The 27,075-nt window shown below is 46.6% G+C and overlaps 1 pseudogene; it reads left to right on the forward strand.

The window, feature by feature from the left end:
- Nucleotides 1-924: 924 nt before the first annotated feature.
- On the forward strand, nucleotides 925-17,293 carry LOC107294427 (annotated as a pseudogene).
- Nucleotides 17,294-27,075: the final 9,782 nt, after the last annotated feature.

A 27,075-nucleotide genomic window follows, 5' to 3' on the forward strand; every position in this document is an offset into this window, starting at 1 on the left:
ACCGATGGTGCCATCCCCACCCGGGGAAGTGAGAACCCCCCACCAAGGGGTAGAAGCTCCCGTCCCTGCCGCTGCCCCATTGGGGGGGAGGCGCTGGCACATGCAACCCCAGCAGCAGCTGGGGTCCCCGCTCAGGCACCCTTGGCAGCAGTGGGGTTGCCGCCTGGATATGTCTCAGTGCAAGAGGACTGACTGCCACCTAGCAGTCCGGTTTGATGGGCGACCCAACAACTTGTCCTATTTCCTGGGCCAGGTCTAGAACTACATGGAGTGCCATGGGGCGATGTACACGGATGAGCATACCTGGGTCAATGTCATTACATCCAACCTGGAGGGAAATGCAGCAGGATGGCTGGTGTCACTCCACGACGATGGGGCTCCGAAGCTGCAAGACCTAGACAGATGTGGGACAGATTTGAGGACCCCACAGCAGCTTGTCATGCAGAGATGCGCATCCACTCCTTATAGCAGGGCAAGAGGCCGGTGGCAGAGTACATCCAAGATTTTCATAGCCTGGCAGCTCACCCAAGAGACTGGCCCAAGTGCATGCTTGTCTACCATTTCTGGGAGGGGTTGAACAAGGAGCTGTATCACAACTGCCTGCCTCAGAGGGTGCCCTGTGACCTTCAAGCGTGGTACCAGTTGGCCACAAATGTGCAGCTCGACCTGATGGAGTACCGGGAGCATGTTGCACATGAGAACCAGCCTTGCCAAATGCCTCAGGGATGCCCAGCACCCCATGGAGGAAGAGGGGGAGCGACCCCTGCCAGGGGGGAGAAGCCCCACAGGAGCCCAGGAGCATGTTTCCGATGTGGGAAGGCAGGCCACCGAGTGGCCAACTGCCTCACACCATGGCTGGCATCTACACCGCAAGCCCCGGCCAAACCGAAGCTGAAAAAACCACCTGCAAAGCCAAAGGAGAAAATGCGGGTGGCTCAAAAGGTTGCCGAGGTCTCTCCCCAATCCAGTGAAGTGGAGGGAACTCTGTCCCTCAACAAGCCCTGCTTGATCTACAAGAACAACAGCAAGGGAGAAGACGACCCGATGGTAAGTGGCACCATCATCCCTATGACGACTCAGGTGGAGGTTTTGGTGCCCTCCTTGGGAGTAAGGGGGGGGGCCCTCACGGCCTTGCTGGACTCAGGGTGCACTCTGTGCCTAATTAGCCTTTAGACAGTGGAGAAACTAGGACTGAGGCTGAGGAAGCTAAGGCAGCCCACAGGGTTCACCCAGTTAGATGGTTCCCTTGGGGGTATGTGGCACCAACAACTTGCCTAACAGAGCCAGTGAGCCTCAGGGCTGGGACCCACATAGAGACTATGTTTTATTGTGGCTCCTGGAATGACCGAGACCATGGTCCTAGGAGTAGTCTGATTGAAGAAATGGAATCTGTCAGTAGCTTGGGACAGCAACAAGTGGCAAATTATGAAGAAAGCGGCTAGCCAGCAGGAACCAGCGAAAGCGCCGAATGCCAGACACGAGCTGGCAAATTAGGAAAGAGAAAGCAGAGTCATTGAATACACTAAAGGGAAGTGAGGAGCAGAGCCATTCAGTTAGAAGAAGTCAGATGTGGTCATGGCCCCGTCGGAGCCCGGGTCTGAGTGGGAGGAGGAGATGGAGCTGGGGCTGACAGAGGGAGATGGCACTGCCTCTCTGGCCCGGGAGGAACGACCGGAGGAGGAGGACGAGGCATTCCCAGGTCCATCGGGCCTTGGAAGGGTCGCCAGGGAAGAAGAGAGGGCGCAGGATGACCGAGCGAGGGGGGAGGAGATGGACATGGCAGGCAGCAGAGCAGAGGAGCAACGGAGCTCCGGAGACAAGCAGCTGCCTCCCCCACCCGATCCCCAAGCTTGGAGAATGGAGATGAGGCAGAGTCAGCACAGGGCAACCTGACTATTCAGGAGGAGGGCGCACTGCCCCTCTTCACAAGGCTCACCTGGGAAATAGGATTTAGGGAGATGCCGTGCGGAGGGGCTTTTGTCAGGAACAAGCGTTGCATTTTTCTAGCCACACTTGCTGTTACCGACATCTTGATATTCTGCCTTGCCTTGCCTTGCCTTGCCTTGCCTTGCCTTGCCGTGCCTTGCCTTGCCTTGCCTTGCCGTGCCGTGCCGTGCCGTGCCGTGCCGTGCCGTGAGGGACTATGCAGTGACACAGCTCTGCTCTGGGTTATGCTTCAGTTCCAGCGAGGGTCTATGACAATTTGCCGCGGCCAACTCGCTGTGGGACAACTCGCCATGGCCAACTCACCACAGGACAACTCGTTGCGGGACAAAAGTTACACTAATATCAAAGAAATTATGGGAAAGAATCATTAAAGGATGCAAAAGGAAGGACAGAATGAAATGTAAATGGTAAAAATTAAAATTTTTAATTTATTTTTAAATAATTAAATAGAATAGTTAAATTGTTCCGCAGTCAGTTGTCCCACGGTGAGTTGGCCGTGGCAAATTGGCTGTAGCGAGTTGGCCATGGTGATTTTGCCATGGCGAGTTGGCCGTGGCAATTTGTCCCATTCCCTCCAGCGAACCCTCCATGCAACGAGGATGCCCAGTGACCAAGCTTCCTGAACTATGCTGCTCCCCATGACTTCTAGCAGCCATGAACTGTTGGAGGTGTGTGTGCATGTTTAGAGCTTTGGCTCTTGGACTTGCAGTGAACTGTGCTGCTCCCCTAGACTTCTAGCATCCAGGAACTATTGGATGTGTGTGTGCATGTTTAGAGCTTGCTCTTGGACTTGCAGTGAACAGTGGGAGTTTTGGGAGAAAGTTGGAGCAATAAAAGGGAGTTAACACTTCACTTCAGCTGTGTTGCTTCCGTGTCCAGTCCTAGGTCATAACATTTTGTTCCCGACCCCAACCCAACTTGCTTCCCCTCACTACATCTTGAGAGCACACACCTGCAGTTGCCGGAGAAAATGAAGCAGCTCCATGCAGACAAAGCGCACTTCTCCCAGCAAGTTGCCCTCCTCTCAGCGCAGCTCGCACACCGTGTCCAGCCCCGGGTCATAACAGATGTACTCCTGCCCCTACACCCCACAGACTGTGCTATTGAGATCTTGCCAGGGGCTAAATTACTCAAGCCAAAGATATATTCCATGACACTGAGGGAGATGGAGGAACTACCAGTTTATAGACAAGAACTTGGGCAAGGGATTTATCCAGCCAGTGAAATCAAGGATGGCTGCCCCTGTACTTTTCAAAGAGAAGAAAGACAGGTCTCTCAGATTATGCGTAGATTACAGAGGATTAAATTGCATCTGCGTGAAGAATATGTATCCCCTCCCCTTCATGAGGGACATGTTGAGCTACCTAGCCAAGGGGAAGATCTTCACTAAGCAGGACATGAGGGAAGCCTATTACTGAGTGAGTGTTAAAGAAGGGGATGAGTGGAAGACTGCATTTAACTGCCCTTTGGGTTGCTACCAATTTTGGGTGAGGCCATTCGGGCTGTAAGGGGCACCAGCAGTATTCATGTAGCTAATAAATGAGGTCCTGCATGAACACCTGTACAAAGGGGTGCAGGTAAACCTAGATGACATTCTAATCTATACCAAGACCATGCAAGAGCATGTGAGGCTAGTGAGAGCAGTACCTGAGAAGTTATGCAAAGCCCAGCTATATGGGAAGCTGTCTAAATGTGACTTTCACAAGACCAGCCTAGACTACCTGGGGTATCGCATCTCTAAGGATGGGGTAGAAATGGACCCAGATCAGATGAAGGTGATTCTGGAGTGGGAGGCCCCTGAGACTCAGAGGCAGTTGCAGAGCTTCCTGAGATTTGCAGACTTTTATCGGCAATTCATCCCCACTTTCACACAGATAGCCCTGACAATCACCAACCTGCTCAAGACGGGGGGGGGGGGGGGGGGGGGGGGGGGGAAGGGTGAAGCCCAAACTGAGTCAGCCACTAAATTGGTCCATTGAATGCAAGGCTGCCTTCGAAAAACTGAAGCGGCTCTTTCCTGCAGAGCCAGTTTTGAAACACCCAAACCCAGATAAACCTTTCGTAATCCAGGCAGATGCCAGCAATGTGGCAGTGGGGGCGGTTTTACTCCAGAGGAACAAAAAGGGGGAGTTGCAACCCTGTGCCTATACGTCTCATAAATTAACTGACACTGAGAGATGTTGGGCCATCTGGGAGGAGGCTTATGCTGTCCGATGGGCTCTTCTGACATGGAGGCAATTTTTACAAGGTAGTAAGATCCCATTCAAGGTGTGGATGGACCACAAGAACCTAGAGGCATTAAAAACCCTGAGGAAGCTATCCTGTAATCAAGTCCAGTGGGCTCAGTATTTTAACTGCTTCAATTTTACCCTTTGGTACTTGCCGGGGGGGGGGATTTCTTAGCAGATACCTTCTCCCGCATGCCCCAGTACAAATGTGCCCGAGAGGAAGTAGTTAACTACATCCAGGCAGCTCGCAGCACCAGCATTTACAAGACAGCAGAGAACGGTCTCTCTGCAGCCGGCTGGAGACTCGCTGATGCAGCCACTAAAAGATGCCTTGGGGGAGAGACGAGTGGTTCCAAAGACATAAGGAGGACTTGACGCTAAAGGAGGGCTTGGCATGGAAGGGGAGTAAATTATACATCCCAGCCAGTCAGAGAACCTTGGTCCTGCAGAAGAGCCATGACGCGAAGCCCGCAGGGCATTTTGAGTTTGTGAAGACCCTTCACCTGGTAAAGAGACAATTTTGGTGGCCAAAGATGAAAAAAGACATAGAAACCTATGTGGCCAGTTGCCCTGTGTGTGCCTCCATGAAGCACCTACCTTGGAAGCCCCCCCCCAGCTTGCTACAGTCGGTAGCCAACCCAGCCAACCCGTGGGAGGAGATATCCATGGATTTTATCGTGGAGTTGCCAGAGAGTGCTGGAAACACAGTAATATGGACTGTCATCGACCTGTTCTCGAAGCAAGCACACTTTGTGGCATGTCCAAAGATTCCTTCTGCCTGAGTCTTAGCCAAGATGTTTGTGCAACACATCTACTGACTACACGGGGTCCCGAAGCACATTCTTTCAAATGGGGTGCAATTCATCGCAAAATTTTGGTGGGAATTTTTGAAAATGATAGGCTCCTCCGAAGGGCTTAGCTCCACCTATTGTCCTAGTACCAATGGGGCAGCTGAACATGCTAACTCATTGGTAGAGCAATACTTGTGCTATTATATAAATTATCAGCAGACTAATTGGGCTGAGCTCCTGCCTTTTGCAGAGGTGGCATATAACAACTCGGAGCAGAGTAGCACTGGGTTTACCCTTTTTAAGGTGGCCATGGGGACTGAGTTCATGCTTATGCCAGAGCTCCCACAGGGAACCCCATCCTCAGTGTCATTGGCTGACTGGATGGATACTCTAAAAGCCACATGGCCCGCTGTGCATGAGGCTCTAAAAAAGCTAGAGAAAGCCAAAAAAGGCAAGCAGATCGGAAAAGGGCCCCCCAGAAAGAATTCAGAGTGGGGGACAAGGTGTATTTATCCACCAAGTATCTAAATCTGAGGCAACCTTGCAAGAAGTTAGGTCCCAAATATATAGGGCCTTTTCAAATCTTTTGGATCATGAATCATGTCACAGTGGAGCTGAAGTTGCCAAAAAGCCTCAAGCGGGTCCATCCGTTATTTCATTGCAGTCTTTTAAAACCCTTTCATGAATCTGGCTTGAGGCCAGTCAAGGAACCACCTCCTCCTCCCATTCTAGTTAAGGGAGAGGAGCACTATGAGATCAAAAAGATTCTCCACTCCAGATATCACAAGGGAAAATTACAATACCTAGTACTGTGGAAAGGCTACCTGCTAGCAGACACTGAGTGGGTGGCTGCTCCTGATGTTGGGGCAGCAAGGTTAGTTAAGAAGTTTCATAATTGGTACCCCCAACGGCCCCAATGAGGGGTTTGGCCGCAGTTGAGTTGTGAGTAATGATGTGTATATATGTTTATTGTTTCAGGTCTATCCTTCCAGGGGGTCAGCATGTCAAGACTGATTTGCACTTTCACCTATATTCGCTTGCAGCTTGACAAATAAACAGGAGGAGGGGGATGGAATGCAAGGGTGGGGGCAATTGCATCTGAGCATCGTCTGTTTGTGTGAGAGAGTGCCCAATCCAAGGACACATCGAGCAGGTGGACTAGCGTGGCTCTCTGGTTCCCATAAGAAAATGAACAGAAGTGATTGGTGAATGCAATGGACTGTGGGTGGCCCACAGGGAAAGGGGGGAATTAACTATGCTAGCTTTTGCGTGGGAAACCCAGAGCTGGTTTCTCTTTGTCTGTGCCAATATGGTTTATTCAGTAAAGTTTATAGTCTTGGTAAAATGTCCCAGGATTTTCTTTTTCTGGATCCACCAACTGGACAGTTGACAGAAAGAAGCATAGTGAGAAATAGGTAGCATGATAGACATTTTTCCCAACAACCCTGGCAAAAACTTGGCTCTGGCTAGCGTTTGGCTATGTGTTTCCATGTGTTGCTCAATATTTTATCCTAGAGTTTTGTGCTAATCCAGCCACTATGGTTAGCTTATGGTTCAGTGGATCATAGAAACCCCAAAAGTTAATTAAGTGAAGTGTTGCATAGTTAAGCATGATTGCGTCATGAAAATAGTCTGTTCTGTTTACTACATTGCAAAGGGAAGAATGGCCATCCAACAAATACATGAAAAATTCAAGGAATATTCAGTTGTCATGTATATGAACCAACATTCTGGGATTTGTATGATCTCCAGATATCTTGGAGGCCATGAAATGCTCTGTCTCTTTCCTTTGGGATGGTGTGGCCACAATTTTATCCTGAACTATTTTCTCAGTCAGGACAGCAGCTTTGAATTGTTGTCTTTTTAAACTTAATATGGGATGCCTCACTTGTTTATGAACACAAATCAAGAAGTTAAAACATTTTTCAGCAAAATACAGTGCAGCCCAAAGTGTCTGGTTTTTATTGCAAGACTCCTATTTGCTTGGCTCCTGTAGTAGGACCCCTCATCTGAATCCTGTTAGTCAGGTAGTGATTGAGCTCTTTTCCATTTATCATCATGCTAAAACAGGCATGTCAAACTGCCGGCCCACGGGCCGGATGCGTCACGTCGAAACCGTGCCCACCCCATTGCCGGGAATGAGGGAAAAGTCGCAATACATCGCGTGACGTCATGTGACATTGCAAGTTTGACATGCCTGTGCTAAAAGGTAGATGGGTGGGTTATTGTACAATGAATGCAGGTGTAAGTGTTTTGAAAAAAAATAAGGCAAGTGGAATTTATGAAAGGATGTGCTATTATTTGAACTTGAAGCTGATATGCAACAGCATATTGAAAATGCTAGCCATAGGGATTATTATAACTCAAATAACTTGGGACATGGATTTTATTTTATTTATTTATTATTATTTATAAAATTTTTATGCCTCCCATCTCCCCTACAAGGTGACTCTGGACTCTGTATTTATTTATCAATTACATTTCAGGTTTTAATGTTGCTTTGCTAGATGATGAGTTAGGGCAGTGGTGGCGAACCTATGGCACGGGTGCCAGAGGCGGCACTCAGAGCCCTCTCTGTGGGCACGTGCACTGTCGCCCTAGTCCTAGTCCTTCAGCTGGGTTTTCAGGCCTCCGCCGCCGTATAAAAAAAAAAGGTTCAATCAATCAGTCAATTTCAACTTTTCGCGGTAAAAAAAAAGATCTTGCAAAGTTGGACTTGATTGATTGAACTTTTTAGTCCCGCCCAGTCTGCTGTTACCACCACAGCCACGCCTATCCAATGGGCCACACCCACCCAATGGGCCACACCCACCCGGCACCCGACAATGCATAAGTGGGTTTGGGCTGCAGTTTGGGCACTCGGTCTCTAAAAGGTTTGCCATCACTGAGTTAGGGCATCATGGCTCACAGTTGCTGTTCCTTCTTGTTGCTGACTTCTCCTGTTTCAGGGGAAAGCAATGGGTTAAGCAACATGGCAGGGCCTGGTAAGTTCTTTGTGTATATATTGCAAAGAAAGTTCTCCATTGTAAATCTTTCTAGTGTTGTGTGCAATTGCTATCTGCTTTTAGAATTACTGCTCCATGTCACTTAACGAATTACATGCCCCCACAATATAATCATGACCCACTAACTTATAATATGGAGTTTAATCAGTATTATTAGCTATAGTTGCTAAATGGAACTTCCTTTTCCAGGGATAGTATACCAGAAGTTTTGTTATTGGGGAGCAACATCACAAGAGAACATTTTTGTCTTGCTTGTGAGCTTCCCAGGTCCTTCTGGTTGGCTAATTCTAGAATACCAGACTAATCAGACATTTGGCATAATCTGGTTTCTTAAATCTTATTCTGTGAGATACTGAGTTTCTGGCATCAGTACAACCAATGACCCTTTTGCTGGATTCTCAGATTAGACCACATAATTCTGTGTAATGATACTACCAGAATGCATGACAAGGTAGCTAAGAGTTTAATTGGGTATTATAACAGCAACTCTAGACAGCCAAGCTTAGCGTTGTAAATATAAAGCAGTGGTAGATAATGTTACAAAGAAATCACTGGTCCAGCTTGACAAAATAAGAAATACATGACCAAATACACAGTTGTTTGCAAAAACTATGTCAGGTAAATTTACGTATTTTTTGAAGAATGTAAAAACCATGCTGCTGTATACAGGTAGCCCTTGACTTACAACCACAATTGAGCTCAGAATTTCTGCTGTTAAGCAAGAGAGTTGTTAAGTGAGTTTTGCCCCATTTTATGACCTTTCTTGGCACAGTTAAGTGAATCACTGCAGTTGTTAAGTTAGTAACATGGTTGTTAAGTGAATCTGGCTTCCCCATTGGCTTTGCTTGTCAGAAGATTGCAAAAGGTAATCACATGACTTCGGGACACGGCAACTGTCATAAATACAAGTCAACTGCCAAGCATCTGAATTTTGATCACATGACCGTGGGGATGCTACAGTGGTTGTAAGTGTGAAAAATGGTCATAAGTCACTTTTTTCAGTGCCATTGTAACTTTGAACAGTTACTAAATAAATGGTTGTAAGTCGAGGACTACCTGTATTTTACATAGGGAAAACAAAATTTCAGCCACAAATCTATGAATATGCAGTGACTTTACATTTATTTTTCTACTCATTCAGTTTTCTTTGTAAGTTGAACATATTACAATATAGGTTATCTGCAAGAGAAATTATCCCTTTATTCACAAGTCTAACAGAGAACACCAAATACTGTATCTTTTAAAGGACAAGATTCATGCTATGTACTAAGAAGCAGAAGTGAAGAATTACACAAAACAGTGAAGTAGAAAATGTAAATTCCATATTGAGAGGGATATTTGTTAGGTGATTACATTCTAGTCTTGCTTGCTGGCGTCCTAGGGACTAATAAGGTGCTTATTAGCTCCTCTAGTTGGCAACACCACCCATCACATAACTAATTCACACAACTTCACCAGCAAGGTTTGGAAACTAAAACTGGACCCAATGAGACCATGGTTTCCTATGATGTGACTTCCCTCTTCACTTGCATCCCAACAATTGAAGCTGTCACGGTAGTGAAGAAACGACTGCTACAAGACAGCACCTTAGGTGACAGAACCAACCTCAGCCCAGACCACATATGTGCCATGCTGGACCTCTGCCTGACCACTACCTATTTTCAATACAGTGAAGGTTTCTACAGACAAAAACACGACTGTGCCATGGGTTCACCTGTGTCCCCCATTGTGGCCAATCTCTACACGGAAGAGGTAGAAACCAAAGCCTTAAACTCCTTCACAGGAATTCCACCCACTCACTGGTATAGGTATGTGGACGATACTTGGGTCAAGATCAAAACACAGGAATTGGAAGCGTTCACCAAACATATCAACTCAATGGACAGATGTAAGATGCTAAGAAAAAGATGCAGGCATGTCTTGAGCAGAGGTTTGAAGCTGCAGGACACAGCTTGACAAACTCTGAGTTTATTGCTTCTTATATACTTGTTACATACACCAGCTCAACCATTAGATGCTGATAAAGGTTTCTTCATTGGAAAATGTCTTCATGTAAGCAATTATTTTCTAGTAACATATTACATGGTCAAAGACCAGGTAAAGAGTAAATACAGGTAGATCGAAAGGAGAAAGAACTAACAAAGACAGGAAGAGATTTAAGCATATTATCTGTTTAGGTAGGTGAGGCATTAAGTCTTCTGCCGCAGATTCTCTCCCATAGACCGGTACGCGCTCACAGAGTGGGTCTCCTCAGGGTGCCGTCGGTCAAGCAGTGTCGGCTGGCGACCCCCAGGGGGAGGGCCTTCTCTGTGGGTGCCCCCGCCCTCTGGAACGAACTACCCCCCCAGATCCGGGTGATTCCGGATCTCCTGACTTTCCGCCGCGCCCTCAAGACATGGCTTTTCCAGCTAGCGGGCCTGGCCTAGGGAGGATTTTTAAATCGGGTTCATTTTTAGAAAATTTTAAATATCACAACTTGGAATATTTGGGTTTTAATTGGTTTTATTCGGCGGGGATTGTGGGTTTGTTTTTGTTTTAAAAAATGTTGTGAGCCGCCCTGAGTCCCTCGGGAGAAGGGCGGGATACAAATTGAATAAATGAAATAAATGAAATGAAAAGGGGATGACCTTCTGGCTGCTTCATTGGGACAAAGGGTATCAAGAGGTTATGAGGTTTGTGGGGGGGAAAGCACGGCAGTTTGCTGCGCGTGCATTTTTCCCCACAGACAGATACATCAAATTCACACGTGAAGATGTTAAGGAAAATAGTCTAGCCTTCCTGGACTGTGCAGTATACATTAAGGAAAACAGAAGCCTTAACATTGAAATTTACAGAAAGCCCCCACACACAGATCAATATTTACATTTTGATTCTCAACACCCACTGGAGCACAAAATGGGAGTTATCAGAACCCTATACCACCGAGCTGAAGGCCTGCCTACCAGCAAAGATGGAAAAGAAAAAGAACTAAAACACATCAAGGAAGCCCTCAGAACTTGTGGCTATCCCAAGTGGGCCTTCATCAAATCCCATAAAAGTCCCAGCAGGAGCTCCTCCATAACAGACAAAGAAGAAAACAACAAACAAAGCAACGTAGTCATTCCATACATTGCAGGAATATCAGAAAAGCTCAGGAGGATCTTCAGCCAACTCAACATACATGCACACCTCAAACCCAAGAATACACTAAGGCAGAAGCTTGTCCACCCCAAAGATAAAACACCCAGACACAAACTGAGCAACGTGGTATATGCTGTACAATGCAGTGAGCCATGTGCCAATCTGTACATTGGGGAAACAAAACAACCACTTCATAAATGCATGGCACAACATAGGAGAACAAACCCATCAGGACAAGATTCAGAAGTTCATCTGCACTTAAAAGACAAAGGCCACTCTTTCGAAGACAGCAAAGTCCACATTCTGAACAGAGAGGACCGCTGGTTTGAAAGAGGGGTCAAAGAGGCCATCTATGTCAAAATTGAACAGCCCTCTCTGAACAGAGGGGGAGGGATCCGACATCATCTATCTCCAGTCTACAACACAGTCCTTTCAACAGTTCCAAGAAGGCTCCACACCCCATTTGCACTACTCAGGTGACCCTGATGACACAGATAAACCTCCAGGTGGCCTCAATGATGCTCTAAAACAATGCGAATGACCAGCTGTCTGTAAGGAGTATAAATCCTTCCATTCCCCACCATCCAGTCAGAGCTGAAGAAGCTTCTTGGATGAGAAGTGAAACGTCTTCAAAGAGAAAAAAGAAAGTCCAGTTGCCTTGTGAAAAAGCACCTTTGGGACAACCATGACCTGGATGACTGAGAATCTCCATAGACATCTGTTTTTCTTCCTTTATAAAAAGGGGGGGAGAAAGTCTCAGTCTTTCTTAAATAAGTTATTAAAAGAAGGAAGTTTTGATGATTGCTAGTGATATTAACATGCAGTGAAGAAGGAGGAAAAAATAATCCTTGAAAATTAAAAAGAAAAGGACAGTCACATAGGAAAAAAAGATTAAAATGATACTGCATTTAACAGAATAACAGAGTTGGAAGGGACCTTGGAGGTCTTCTAGTCCAACCCCCTGCTCAAGCAGGAGACCCTATACCAGTGATGGCAAACCTTTTAGAGACTGAGTGCCCAAACTGCAACCCAAACCCCACTTATTTATCATCGGGTGCCAGATGGGCGTGGCCCACTGGGTGGGCGTGGCTGGCATGGGTGTGGCCTACTGGGTGGGTGTGGCCAGCTCGACGTCACTCGCGTCATGGGTACTTGTGCGGGTCTGAGCAGGACTGGGGCAGATCTGAGGGTCTCCGGTGGAGGGGGGGTGGGACCAGGGCGAGCGCCAGGGCATGGTCCACTGGAGGAGCCTCACTGAGCCTCAGGCCATGCAGGGGACCCCTGGACGGTGGCACGGACTGCCTGGAGCTCTGGGCAGCGGAGGTCAAGCGCCCAGCCCGGCCCTTGAGCTCCCACGGCACCAGGACCCCACAGCCCTGCCTACCCTAGCCGCACTTCCCTGAGGGGGTGCCCAGCTGCGTTTACCTCCTCCTCAAGGCTACTGCTTCTGTGCTCGCTCTCCTTGGCCAGGTTGCTCATGGTGGGTGCAGGAGGGCAAAGTGCGTGGGTCAGAGGGAGGCCCACTCCCTCTCCATGCGAGGAGACCTGGCTTTGTAACCAAAGCATCCTCAGCAATAGGATGGGAGACCACCAGGGGATGGCGAAAGGGCAACAGGGCTGCTGGTGGCCAAGTGCTAAGGCAGGACTTCCCTCAGACCCTCCCTCCCTCTTATTCCAATCTCCTTCCTTCCTCCCTCCCTGCCTCCCTCCTTCCCATTCCCATCTCCTTCCTTCTTTCCTTCCCTTTCTTCCTGTTTTCCTCCCCTCCTTCCTTCCTTCCTTCCTTCCTTCCCTCTCTCTGTGCCCAGGAAGGGATGAGGGGAGGGGGAGAGGTTGGCAGCGCTTCTCTCAAAGAGCGCTGGAAGAGACCTTTGAGGTCTTTAGTCCAAGCCCCCGCTCAAGCAGGGGACGTATACCATTCCAGAGAATGGAATATCCAATCTCTACTTAAAAGCCCCCAGTGATGGAGCATCCACAACTTCTGAAGGCAAGCCTTTTCACTGGTTAGTTGTTTTCACAAGTCCTTAGTTCTAGGCTGATTTTCTTCTTGATTAGTTTCCATCTATTATTGCCTTCTGATGCTTTGGAAAATAGGTTGATCCATTCTTCTCTGTGGCAGCCATCAAATATTAGAACATTGCTATCATGTCACCACCCCTAGNTCCCTCCCTCCCTCCCTCTGTGCCCAGGAAGGGATGAGGGGAGGGGGAGAGGTTGGCAGCGCTTCTCTCAAAGAGTAAGAGAGTTGGAAGAGACCTTTGAGGTCTTTTGTCCATGCCCCTGCTCAAGCAGGGGACGTATACCATTCCAGACAATGGAATATCCAATCTCTACTTAAAAGCCTCCAGTGATGGAGCATCCACAACTTCTGAAGGCAAGCCTTTTCACTGGTTAGTTGTTTTCACAAGTCCTCAGTTCTAGGCTGGTTTTCTTCTTGATTAGTTTCCATCTATTATTGCCTTCTGATGCTTTCGAAAATAGGTTGACCCCTTCTTCTCTGTGGCAGTCATCAAATATTAGAACATTGCTATCATGTCACCACCCCTAGTCCTTTTCACTAAGCTAGACACACCCAATTCCCACAAACATTTGTCATATGTTTTAGCCTCCAGCCCCCTAATCATCTATGTTTACCATCCATTTAGACCAGATGGTCTCCCTGGTTTGGTTTATAGAACACTGGCCATGAGCAGAGCCTTCTCAGAGATAGCACCCCAATTATAGAACTTTCTTCCAAGGAAAATATGAACAGTGCATCCCTCACCCGTTTAGAGGCAACTCCAAACACTGTTCAGCCAGGCATATGTAGAACAACACCACATTTTATGGTCAAACAGCACTAAGTAAATTACTACTATTTTTTTTTCTTAAAATACATACTTTTAATATTGTTTTAAGCAGTGCTGGTGATGCTTTACAATAGCTGTCTTTGAGAGGTTTTTTTTGTAAACCATCCTGGATTTCTCAGAAACATTTAATTTTGAATTAGATGTTGATTTAATAAATTAGGCAGAATAAACAAATGTTTAAATACATCTAAATCCCACAGACCTACTGCCTCCTAGGCGCATACTGCAGAGAAAATAAGGCATTGCATTTCTAGACAGCATAACCACAGGATTATGGGAACTGTGGCCCATGACAGGGCTTTTCAACCAGTGGTACGTTGGCACCTGGCAGGTGGTACGCATACGACGGGTTGAACAGCACGGTAAAAAAAAATGTTAAAAATGTGTAAAAGTGGATGAGGTGAAGTGGCAGCAGCGCTGCACAGGCTTGTGGGAAAGTCAGCTGGAACTGCATGTTGCCTGGGTCCTGCTGAGAGCCCAGGATCAGTGCCTGCAGCTCCAGCTGATTGGAGGTGGCAGGCAGCCTGGCGCAGTCTTCAGGCAGAGATTCAGCTGGAGCTGCGAGAAGCATTGCCTGGGTCCTGCTGAAGGGGAGAGAAGAGATGATATTGAAGTGGGTGGGGGAAGTGTGTGTGTGTGAGAGAGAGACAGAGAGAGAGATCCCCTTTTTGTAAGTTTGCTTACTCTGCAACGCTTTCCTTTCCCCACACTTTTGCTTCCCTGCTGGCTCAATCTCTCTCTCTGCCGATCCGGGTGGCAGAAGCGTTTTTGAAGCCTCTGGAGCTTGCATCCATGGCTGTGGGGCGATTTTACGGCGCCCCAGCGGCCTGATCCGGGCGCCGGAGGCCTGGAAAATGCTTCTGCCGCCCGGATCTAGGGCTGCAGAGCAATTTCACTCCCCCCCCATGGCCGATCTGGGTGGCAGAAGCATTTTCCATGCCTCTGGAGCTCGCATCCATGGCCGTGGGGTGATATTACGGCCCACGAGTGGCCTGATCCGGGCGCCGGAGGCCTGGAAAATGCAGCAGGTGGGGTGGGGGGGAACGGTGGCAGAGCGATCTGCGCAGCAGGTGGGGGGTAATGGCAGTGGCAGCGCGATCTGTGTGGTGGGTGGGAATGGCGGCGGCAGCAGCGTGATTCGCACGGCAGGTGGGGGACAGCGGCACGCAATCCACGCGGTGGGGCAGTGGCGGCAGCGCAATCCACGCGGCTGTTGGGGGTGAAGGCGGCAGCGGCAGGGCAATCCGTGCGGTGGGTGGGGGATTTTGCGCCCCCCTACATCCCATCCAGGCAGTAGAGGCCTTTTCCAGGCCTCCGGCGCCTGGATCGGGCCGCTGGGGCACCGCAAAAATCGCTCCGGAGGCTTACCTGGACTCATGCTGGCAGCTGCCTCCACCATCCAGTCTGGATCCGCCCAGCTCTTGCAGTTGCTCCCTGGCTCTCAGTGCAGAGAAAAAGAGAGCTGAGAGCGCAGGCGCACATGGAGAGGTGGAGAGTAGCAGTCTGGCCCCGCCTCCCTCCAGGGCGATGGCGCACATGCCCACAGGGACGGCTCTGCGTGCCGCCTGTGGCACGCGTGCCATAGGTTCACCACCACGGCCCTATACCATTTTGTACAAATGGTTGTTCAGTCTCTTCTTAAAAGCCTCCAGTGTTGGAGCACCACAACTTCTGAAGGCAAGTTGTTCTACTGGTTGATTGTTCTTACTGTCAGGAAGTTTCTCCTTAGTTCTAAGTTGGTTCCCTCTTTGTTCAGTTTCCATCCATTGCTTCTTGTGTTGCCTTCTGGTGCTTTGGAAAATAGGTTGACTCCCTCTTCTTTGTGGCAGCCCCTCAAATATTGGAACACTGCTATCATGTCACTCCTAGTTCTTCTTTTCACTAGAGAAGACATACACAATTCCTGCAAACGTTCTTCATATGTTTTAGCCTTCAGGCCCCCCCCCCTTAATTTTTGTCGCTCTTTTCTGCACTCTTTCCAAAGTTTTAACATCTTTTTTATATTGTGACCAAAATTGGATGCAGTATTCCAAGTGTGGTCTTACCAAGGCATTATAAAGCAGTAATATCACTACTCGTGATCTTGATAATATCCCTCTGTCAATACAGCCTAGGATTGTGTTGGCTTTTTTGTCAGCTGCAACACATTGCTGGCTCATATTTAAGTGATTGTCCATTAGGACTCCAAGCTCCCTCTAGTAGTTACTGCTGCTGAGCCACGTTTCACCTAGTCTGTACCTGTACATTTGGTTTTTCTTGCCTAAGTGTAAAACCTTACTTTTCTCTACACTGAATTGCATTTTGTTAGATAGGGCCCAGTGTTTAAGTCTATCGAGATTCATCTGGATTTTGAGCCTATCTTCTGGAGTGTTGGCTATTCTTTCTACTTTGGTGTCATCTGTAAAATTGATGAGTTTTCCTTCTATTCCCTCATACCTCATCCAAATTGTTTATGAAGATATTAAAGAGTACTGGGCCTAAAATAGAACCTTGTGGCACCCCACTACTTCCTTCCTTCTATGTATACTATATATAGTTCCATTAAGGACTACATGTTGAGTGCAATTTGTCAACCAGTTACGAATTCATCTGGTGGTGATGCTGTCAATTTCACATTTTTCTACTTTACTAAGAAGTAGGTTGTGGTCTACTTTACCTTACAGGTAATCCCTGAGTTACGAATGTTCCCTTAGCGAACATTCGAAGTTATGCGATAAGCGCCCCCTAGTGTTTACGAAAAAGTCCTGAAATTACAAATGTTGCCGCACCACGGCAGTCGTTCACCCTTACGAACAACCGCAGTGGCACTGCAAAATTCACCCTGGCTATTCCCTCCCCCCCTCCCCCTCGGGTCTCCCTAGACACTAGGCCTGCGGATACTCACCTTGCGAAGATCGAGAGATCCTTCGCTTTTGGCTGCTCCAGGCCTTTGGTGCATTCACAGAGAATGGAGGCCTAAAATACCGCGAGACCAGTGGCGTGAGATCTCACGCTACTAATCTTGCGTGATCTTATGGTACTTTAGGCTGTTCTCTGCAAATGGAGGCCTGGTGAACTGCGGCAAAGGGCTTTGCAAATGCAGGTAAGGGCTGAAACTTCGAAGCCTTCCCTCCATTTGCAAACCTTTTGCAATCTTTGCAAAAAGCCTTTCCTGCCAATAACGGAGGCCGGAAGGGACCCATGCGTGCCTCCAAGCCTCCATTTACAGCAGCAAGACCTTTGCTGAAGAGAACAGAGTCCCCAGAGGGAGTGTGCGTTGCTCCGGGGCTCCGTTTTTGTTGGCAAAGGACTCCAGGCCTCTGCCGCCCAAAACGGAGGCCGGAGAAGGCTTCTGCGTGCCTCTGGAGGCCTGATCTGGGGCTGGGGGATGCTTCAGCTGGCCTCCGGAGGCTTGATCCGGGCATCAGAGGCCTGATCCAGGGCCAAAGGATGCTTTCACTGGCCTCCGGAGACCCAATCTGAGCATCAGAGGCCTTTTCTAGGTCTCCGCCGCCTGAACGGAGGCCAGGGGTGGCAGCCATGTTGCTCCAGAGGGTCGGTGCCTGAACTCGCGCGATATTTCGGCATGCAGAAGCTTCCATCGACTATCCTCTCCCTCAAAAGCAGGAACCACGGCAGAGGGGAGATAGATCTTTTCAAGGTAAGTGACTACGGCGCAGCAGGAAGGGAGGGGGAAGCATGAGGTATCTTAGTGGGTTGGGGAGGCCTTGGGGGCCTGTTCCATCACTAGTCCATCCCCACCCTGAGATACCTCACGTGCACTTAACGAACTGCGCATTCACCCATGCATTTGATTAGCGAATGAGTGGGTGAAAGCAGGGAGTGATCTCGTTCGAGGTACGAGATTCACTCCCACAAATTTTCGAGTTAGCTATGGAATGTGCAGGCTCCATTACATTCGTAACTCGAGAACTACCTGTTCTGAAGTCTAGGTATACTATGTTCACAGCATTTCTGTGGTCCATTAGTTTAGTCACTTTGTCAAAGAATGAAATAAGATTTGTTTGGCATGATCTGTTTTTGACAAAGCCATGTTGGCTTTTGGTTATAACTTTGTTTCTAGGTGCTTGCAAATGTGTTGCTTGATTATCTTTTCCAGTATCTTCCCAGGTATTGATGTCAGGCTGATTGGTCTGTAGTTTCCTGGATTGTTTTTTTTCCCCTTTTTTGAAAATGGGGACCACATCAGCTCTTTTCCAGTCCTCAGGTAGTTCCCCAGTGCTCCAAGATTTTTTAAAGCTATGGTACAATGGTTCTGAGATAACATCTGCCAGCTCCTTCAGAACTCTGGGATGTAATCCATCAGGTCCTAGTGATTTGAACTCATCTAGATCATACAGGTGTTCTCTTACCATTTTCTTGCTTATTTTAATTTTTATTTCTAGTCTGTCATTTACCATTATGTTTTTAGTAGGTTGGGTTATATTTTCTTTTTGCGTGAAGACTGATGCAAAGAATGAGTTAAGCAGCTATGCTTTTTCTCTACTGTCTGTTATTTCTTTGCCATCATTAATGGATCGATTGTTTCCTTGACTTTTTTCTTATATATTGAAACTTTTTTGTTTTTGATATTCGTTGCAAGTTTTACTTCATTCTGAGCCTTAACTTTCCTGACTTCTTTGCAAATTTGGGATATTTGTTGGTATTCTGCCTTAGTTATATGTCCCTCTTTCCATTTTTTTGTACTTGTCTTTTTTGTCTTTCAGTTTGTCAGAGAGTTTTTGTGTAACCATGTTGGTTTCTTCTTGGATTTCTTATTTTTCTTTTTCAGTGGTATTGTGGTGGACTGGGCTTTTATAATCATATTCTTTAGAGTTTCCCAAACTTCTTGGGTTGTTTTCCCCTTTAAGATTCTCATCCATGGTGTCCTTCTCAAGCTCTCTCTAAGTTTGTTGAAATCAGCTCTTTTAAAGTCTAGGACTCTGGTCTAATTATGTTCTATTGCTTGTTATATTGAATTATATAATTATATTGAATTCTAATATGACATGGTCACTCTACCCCAAGGTTCCTGCAACTTTAACCCCCTCTATTATCTCTTCTCTGTTAGTAAGAATTAGGTCCAGTATTGCAGTCCCTCTAGTTCCCTCCTCTAACTTTTGGATAACAAAGTTGTTAGCTAGGTTGGTCAGGAACCTGTTCGATCTCCCATTTGATGCAGAGTTCGATCTCCCATTTGATGCAGTTAAAGTCTCCCATTACTACTATGGTGTGTTTTCTACATATGTTTGTTAACTGGTTAGCAAAAAGTTCAGCTATTTCTTCGTTTGGTTGGGTGGTCTGTAGTATACACCTATGGCAGTGTCATTCTTTTTTCCTTTTATATTGACCCATATGCATTCAAGGGGGCTTTCATTCTTTGTTTTATGCATTTCTGTAACGATGTACCATGTTTTCCCAAAAATAAGACCTACCCTGAAAATAAGCCCTAGCTTGATTTTTGGGGGGTGGGCCTAATATAAGCTCTACCCCCAAAATAAGCACTAATTAAGAGCCTGCGCAGTCAGCCACCTGCCCGGCCATTCCGTCTGGTTGCTAGACATGAGGTGAGGTGAGGTGGGGGGAGCTGCTCCACACGCGCCGCACCCACTTACTGTGCTGCAGGTCTCCCGCAGCCAGGCCCCCCATGCCTCAATACCTGTTGCACTTCGCAACGGTGGCACCAACAACCCTGTCCAGGAGCCTGCATGGCCGCCCCCCCCACTTCAGTCGCTTTCGGCCACTCCCACCAGGACACCACGTGGTGCGTGCTGCCGCTGCCACGACAGGCAGGTGGGGGGGATCTGCCCCACTCGCCCTGCACCTGCTTACCGGGCAGCGGGTCGTCCTTAGCCAGGCCTCCCATGCCCCAACACGTGTTGCACCTCTCGGCGGTCCCAACAGACCCCACCCCACATAATAACAACAACAACAACATTGGAAGGGACCTTGGAGGTCATCCAGTCCAACCCCCTGCTCAGGCAGGAAACCCTATACCATTTCAGACAAATGGCTGTCCAATCTCTTCTTAAAGACTTCCAGTGTTGGAGCCTTTCACAGCTTCTGGAGGCAGGTTGTTCCACTGGTTAATTGTTCTAACTGTCAGGAAGTTTTTCCTTAGTTCTAGGTTGCTTCTCTCCTTGCTTAGTTTCCACCCGTTGCTTCTTGTCCTGCCTTCAGGCGCCTTGGAAAATAGCTTGACTTCCTGTTCTTTGTGGCAGCCCCTGAGATATTGGAACACTGCTATCATGTCCCCCCTCGTCCTTCTCTTCATTAAACTAGACATACCCAATTCCAGCAGCCGTTCCTTATATGCTTTAGCCTCCAGTCCCCTAATCATCTTTGTTGCTCTTCTCTGTACTCTTTCTAGAGTCTCAAAATCTTTTTTACATCGCGCTGACCAAAACTTGATGCAGTATTCCAAGTGTGGCCTTACCAAGGCATTGTAAAGTGGTATTAACACTTCACGTGATCTTGATTCTATCCCTCTGTTAATGCAGCCTAGCACTGTGTTGGCCTTTTTGGCAGCTGCAGCACACTGCTGGCTCATATTTAGGTGATTGTCCACTAGGACTCCGAGGTCCCTCTCACAGTTAATACTATTGGGCAAGGTACCCCCTATACTATACCTGTGCATTTGGTTTTTCTTGCCTAAATGTAGAACCTTGCTTTTTTCACCATTGAATTTCATTTTGTTAGATAGTGCCCTGTGTTCAAGTCTGTCCAGATCCTTCTGTATCTTAAGCCTGTCTTCTGGAGTGTTGGCTATTCCTGCCAGCTTGGTGTCTGCAAATTTGATGAGTTCCCCATCTATCCCCTCGTCGAAATCGTTGATGAAGATGTTGAAGAGCCCTGGGCCCAGAACAGAGTCCTGGGGCACCCCACTACACACTTCCCTCCATGTAGATGCGGTTCCATTGAGGACCACACGCTGAGTACGGCCGGTCAGCCAGCTACGGATCCATCTGGTGGTGATGCTGTCTACCCCACATTTTTCTATCTTGTCAAGTAGTAGGTTGTGATCTACTTTATCAAATGCCTTACTGAAGTCCAAGTAAATTATGTCCACAGCATTCCTCTGATCCACTTTGTTTGCCTCTAGGTGTTCACTGATTCGTTGCTTATCTTTTCCAGAATCTTCCTATATTGTCCAATTGTCTATACACAAATGCACAGAGTATGAACAGCAAACAGGGTGAACTAGAAATTCAGGTTAATGAGGGCAGATATGATATTGTTGCCATAATGGAAACATGGTGGGACGAAACCCACAAATGGAACACACAGCTAGAGGGATTTAAATTATTTATTTATTATATTTTTACCCCGCCCTTCTCCTTGCGGACTCAGGGCAGATCAAATAAAAGAGGAGGTGGAGTTTCTCTCTATATAAGAAATAACTACATCTCTACAGAAATAGAGCACAACAATGATGAAAACTGTCCTGAATGCATATGGGTCAATATAAAAGGGGGGGGGGGAAACAACATTGCCATAGGTGTATACTATAGGCCACCCAACCAAACACAGGAAATAGATGAACTTTTTGCTAGTCAGCTAAATAAGGTATGTAGGAAGCACATCACGATAGTAATGGGGGACTTTAACTATCCTGACATCAACTGGGAGACAAACTCTGCACCAAGTGGAAGATCAAACAGATTCCTGACAAACCTAGCAGACAACTTTGTCTCCCAAAAAATAGAGAAGGGAACTAGGGGATTAGCCATTTTGGACCTGATTCTCACTAACAGAGATGAAATGATAGAAGGTGTTGAAGCCATAGGAACCTTGGGAGGATGTGATCATGCAATATTGGAATTCAACATTATGGAAGCACAAGCACAGTCAAACTAGAGTCTTGGACTTCAAGAGAGCTAATTTCAATAAACTTAGAGAGGGTTTGGGAAGGATTCCATGGATGAGAATCCTCCAGGGGAAAACAACTCAAGAGACTTGGGAAATTTTGAAAAGTGAGATAATAAAGGCCCAGTCTAGCACAATACCAACAAAGAGGAAAAATAACAGCTCTCAAAAGAAACCAGCATGGCTGCATAAAGAACTCTCTGATCAATTGAAAGATAAAAAGGACAAGTATAGAAAGTGGAAAGAGGGACACATAACTAAGTCAGAATATCAGCAAATAGCCCGAGCCTGCAAAGACGAAGTGAGGAATGCTAAGGCTCAAAATGAACTAAGGCTTGCAACTTTACTGAATCAAAGAATCTTTCCATAATCTTAAAAAATGTGTTGCAGAGTTTTGTTTAGAGTTTATAATTCTCACTTTATAGATAGCCCAAAATGTTTTCTTTTTTTTTTGTCACAGCTGTTCTCTGTTATTAAGACATTAAAGGTCACCAAAAACAAGTTATCTTTTCCTGGGCTTTGCAAGTCCCTGTAATAAAGCAACTGCTGTTGTATATTTTCATCCACCACTAGATGTCAGCACCAGTCAGTAATAGACAATTGTTTACTTCTATTTTCATGATTTAAAAGGAAAATCTTAACAGATTCCACCGATTTCAAACTTATCCAAATTAAGTCTTATATTGATTTCATTTCAGTATATTTCTGTTCCCCCTGAAAAGTGTAATTCGCCGCTTCCATCTGTAGGAGGGTGGGGCAAAGATCCCCCCGTTCTCACTTTCGGAGGCTTTTTGCTTCTTGGGGTTTTTCTTTTTCCAGGAAATCAATTCTCAAGTAGAAGAGAGAGAATCGCTGTTCTTACTCAGTTCCAAACACGTTGTTTACAGTCAGCTTAAAGTAGTGCTTTTGGGCTTCGGCTGCTTGTAGCTTGGGCTAGACCACAGGTCGGCATCCTGCGGCTCCAGAGCCGCAGGCGGCTCTTTGAGCCTTCCCTGCCATTTGCAGAGAGAGACAGAGACAGAGCTTCTCTCTCTCTCTCTCTCTCTCTCTCTCTCTCTCTCTCTCTCTCTCTCTCTCTCTCTCTCTCTCTCTCTCTCTCTCTCTCTCTCTGTTAGCCATACCCTTTATGGGATTCGAACGTGGGCACGGTCTGTCTGAAAAAACTTTCGGTATATACTCCCTTGACTCGGCTGACAAAGAGGGGAGGAGAGCCTGTGGCTGGGTGGTTAAACAACTGCCTAACATGTAAACTGCCCATGTTCCAATCCCATAAAGGGTATGGCTAACTGAGGAGAGCAAAAGAGCTCGAAATGGCCATATTAGTCTCCCATCATAATTCTTTTAACTCTTTGTCAGAAAAAGAAATCTGGATATATATATATATATATGTATGTGTGTGTGTCCTTATTAACATTAAAAACACGAATCCCGGGTATACACATAATGTGAAATAAATAAAGGTGATCACCAGGATGAAATCATAAACAAAAATCTTTAATCTACAAAACCAAGCTTTCGTCGGTCACACTACCGACATCGTCAGGGTATATAATGCTGGATCCGGGAGTCCGTTTTTATGTGGCCGGCTGTCTCTGCGCTTTGACCCTGAATCGGGTCATAGGTCCGCCCATTAGCATCGGCTGTGTAGTTCTTAAAGGGGCCATTTCTAAAGTTGTCCTCTCCTCTCCAATTGCTGTTGTTTTCTTTGTGCATGTGTGGGTGCCTGGAGATCCGCTGTTCATCCGCTCCCAGTCGTCCCTCCCCACCCCCTCATTCATCTTAGTTTGCCTCTGTATTGCTGTGCTATCTAGCGTGTGTAACCCATTTAAACATGAAAGAGGAGAGGAGGGATGACACAACGCCGGCAGACAACCCACCCCCAGGAGCTGATGTTCAGATCCATGGAAGAACAAAGAGGATGAGAAAAAACACAAGGGAAATATATCCCACAGGCGTCCAAAGCACAAACAACTCAATCCAGTCAGGATGAGGGAAGGAGAACAATGAACAGGTACCACCGGATGGCTTCCCCCGAGGGGCATACACACATACCGGGGAGAAGGGAAAAGCTCCGATATACCCCGTTGATGATACTTGGCCAGACAGACGAGCGCACCCGCTAACGAGGAAGGCAGCAAATGAGAGGCAAAAGCACCTGGCCACCCCCCCGGTTGACTATAGATGCAGGGGAGGGGCAATAGAACTTAAGAATGGGGGAAATCCACCGGAGGTGTGCCTTGTGAATGACTCGGCAATAGAATTACAGCCCCAATCAACGGGAGAACAGGTGAGTAATAGTGAGCGCAAACGGGATGGGTATCTCCTGCGCTCTCATATATGTACCGAGGGGGCAATGAGGGCAACAAGTAGTGGAGCCATTCCAAAGACACGCCCGGTTGGCAACCCATTAACACACACAGGAGCTCACCCGTTAGCGAGAGAGGGAGGGGGCGATAAGAAACAGGAACAACGAGAAGACCAACCCCCAGGAGTTTACACGGGCAAGGAAAGCAACAGGTCTGGCAAATAGAAGAACAGAGCTTGAAGCACACACGCTAGATAGCACAGCAATACAGAGGCAAACTAAGATGAATGAGGGGGTGGGGAGGGACGACTGGGAGCGGATGAACAGTGGATCTCCAGGCACCCACACACGCACAAAGAAAACAACAGCAATTGGAGAGGAGAGGACAACTTTAGAAACGGCCCCTTTAAGAACTACACAGCCGATGCTAATGGGCGGACCTATGACCCGATCCAGGGTCAAAGCACAGAGGCAGCCAGCCACATAAAAACGGACTCCCGGATCCAGCATTTTATACCCTGATGATGTCGGTAGTGTGACCGACGAAAGCTTGGTTTTGTTGATTAAACATTTGTGTTTATGATTTTATCCTGGTGATCACCTTATTTTACTTCACACACACACACACACACACACATAATATATTATATATTATATATTATATATTATATATTATATATTATATATTATATATTATATATTATATATTATATATTATATATTATATATTATATATTATATATTATATATTATATATTATATATTATATATTATATTATATATTATTATATATTATATATTATATATTATATATTATATATTATATATTATATATTATATATTATATATAATCTCTTTTGCCTTTCAGTCCCCCAACTAGCGGCCTTAAGCAGGCTCAAGTCGCAACAGCGATACATTACAAATTCAGATTTCTTTTTGCTTTTCTGTTTGAAAAACTTTCTGTATACTCCCTTGACTCGGCTGACAAAGAGGGGAGGAGAGCCGGTGGCCTGGTGGTTAATATACTGCCTAGCATGTAGACTGCCCTGGTTCAAATCCCATAAAGGGTGTGGCTAGCTGATGAGGACAAATGAGTCCGAAATACAGTAGCTATACTAGTCTCCCACTTAAATCTTTAACTCTTGTCAGCAAAAAGAAATCTGAATATATATATATATATATATATTCAAAATAAATAACATACGACCACCAGGAGGATTTAAGTAAAAAAATACTTTACTAAAACCGCCAAGCTTTCATTGGGAACTCCCAACATCATCAGGGCTAAAGAGCCAGTTAACAAAGATGACTTAAATAGGTTTAGCTGACATTTGCACCCGGCTCTTAGATCGCGTCACTGGCCCTAGTCGGTCAATTTGTATTCCAGATGTTTCTTTTGCATTGCGTTCTCTTCTGCTGTTTTTTTGGACCTTACCCGCTGTTTCATTGTCAATATTTGGGTTTATTAACACCCTTATGTCCTCCTCCCTTCTGATGTTATTTGCTCCCATTTCATGTTTTCTTCTACTGCGGGTCTCGGGGGCATTTGGTTTTCTCTTAGTGTTGTCATCCATCCCACTAGGGCTCCAGGTGCTTTTTCCCACCCCCTTTAATTGTGGATCGATGTTTTCTCCCTGTTCTGTATTCCCCTTTCCCTCTTCCTTGCCCATACGGGTAGTGCTTGTCCGAGCGCTATGTGCTTTGGCGCTTGTGCTCCCATCCCCCACCCTAACGTTCTCTGTGTTAACCGTCTTTCGTTGTTCTGTCCGTCGATGATCGTTGCTCCTGTCTAGGGCAAGCTTCTCACGCCCTCCCTGGGAGGGGTCTAGCTGCAAGTGGGGATATCCTTCATCCGTGGTTTTTCGCCCGTCCACGAGGCAAGAGGGAGAAATGCTTCTCCCCCCTTTACTATGCGAGCGAGTCGTCATCCCACACCTCCCCCCCTCCGTTTCGAGCACCCCTCTTTATTGTCGTAAACAGCATCAAATTCTGGGATCTCATCACTGGGTCTTTCGGATTCCCTGCTATCACCACCGTCATTTCTCCTCCACCTAAGGGGTGTGTCATGTGTCTGAGTAACGAAACACTTAAAAGGACTTTCAGGCATGTTTTCTCCTAAAAGCATTTATTAATGTTACAGATATGTCAGCACAGCATGGGGGAATGCTTAGAACTGCTTCTCTTCCGTTACGCATAGCATTCCAGACATTTCCCTCCCACCCTTTTTTGGGGTCATGGTTCACATCTTCCAATCAACTTGGAAGATGTGATTTACATCCGGTTTCTTTTCCCCTTCTGCCTGGTTTAACTATAAAAATGCCAGACAGCTTTGCATATTGTCAAAGCAAGAATATACAGTATTTGCAGCGTTGACATCCGGCCCCCCTTACGAAAAGACAGATCCTGTAAAGCAACCCAAAGCATACGTTAAGAGTCATCTTTCGGTTTGTTGGGGTGTTTCACATGAAACCTTTTGACCAATCTATTAGCCTTTACTTCACTGGACTTCACCCAGGTGGCTTCGGACAACGGGTATCCCTTCCATTGTATTAGATACTGCAATTTCCCTCTAAAGATTCTAGAGTCAAGATTACGCTTTACTTCATAGTGGGTCTGCCCCGCAACCACGAGGGGTCCAGGTGCCTTCTTAGGAGGAGGTCTTAATGTGGAGCTCCGATATGACTTCAACAAGCTACAATGGAAAACTGGGTGAATTTTCCCTAAGAGTTTTGGGAGTTTTAGCTCTACTGTGACTGGGTTGATGATCCTTACTATGGGGAAAGGCACCAAAAACTTTGGTCCCAATTTCTTGCTGGGCAACTTGAGGCGTAGATATTTAGTTGACAAATAAACTTTTTCCCCAACTTGGAATGTTCTTTGGGGAGCCCTCTTTTTATCAGCTTGCTTTTTATAGGTTTCAAAAGTCTTTTTTAAAGCTGCTTTTGTGTTTCTCCAAACTTCTTCCCACCCCTTCACCCACTGGTC

Source organism: Protobothrops mucrosquamatus, unplaced genomic scaffold (genome assembly GCF_001527695.2).
Source record: "Protobothrops mucrosquamatus isolate PMUCROS unplaced genomic scaffold, P.Mucros_1.0 scaffold1940, whole genome shotgun sequence".
NCBI lineage: Eukaryota > Metazoa > Chordata > Lepidosauria > Squamata > Viperidae > Protobothrops > Protobothrops mucrosquamatus.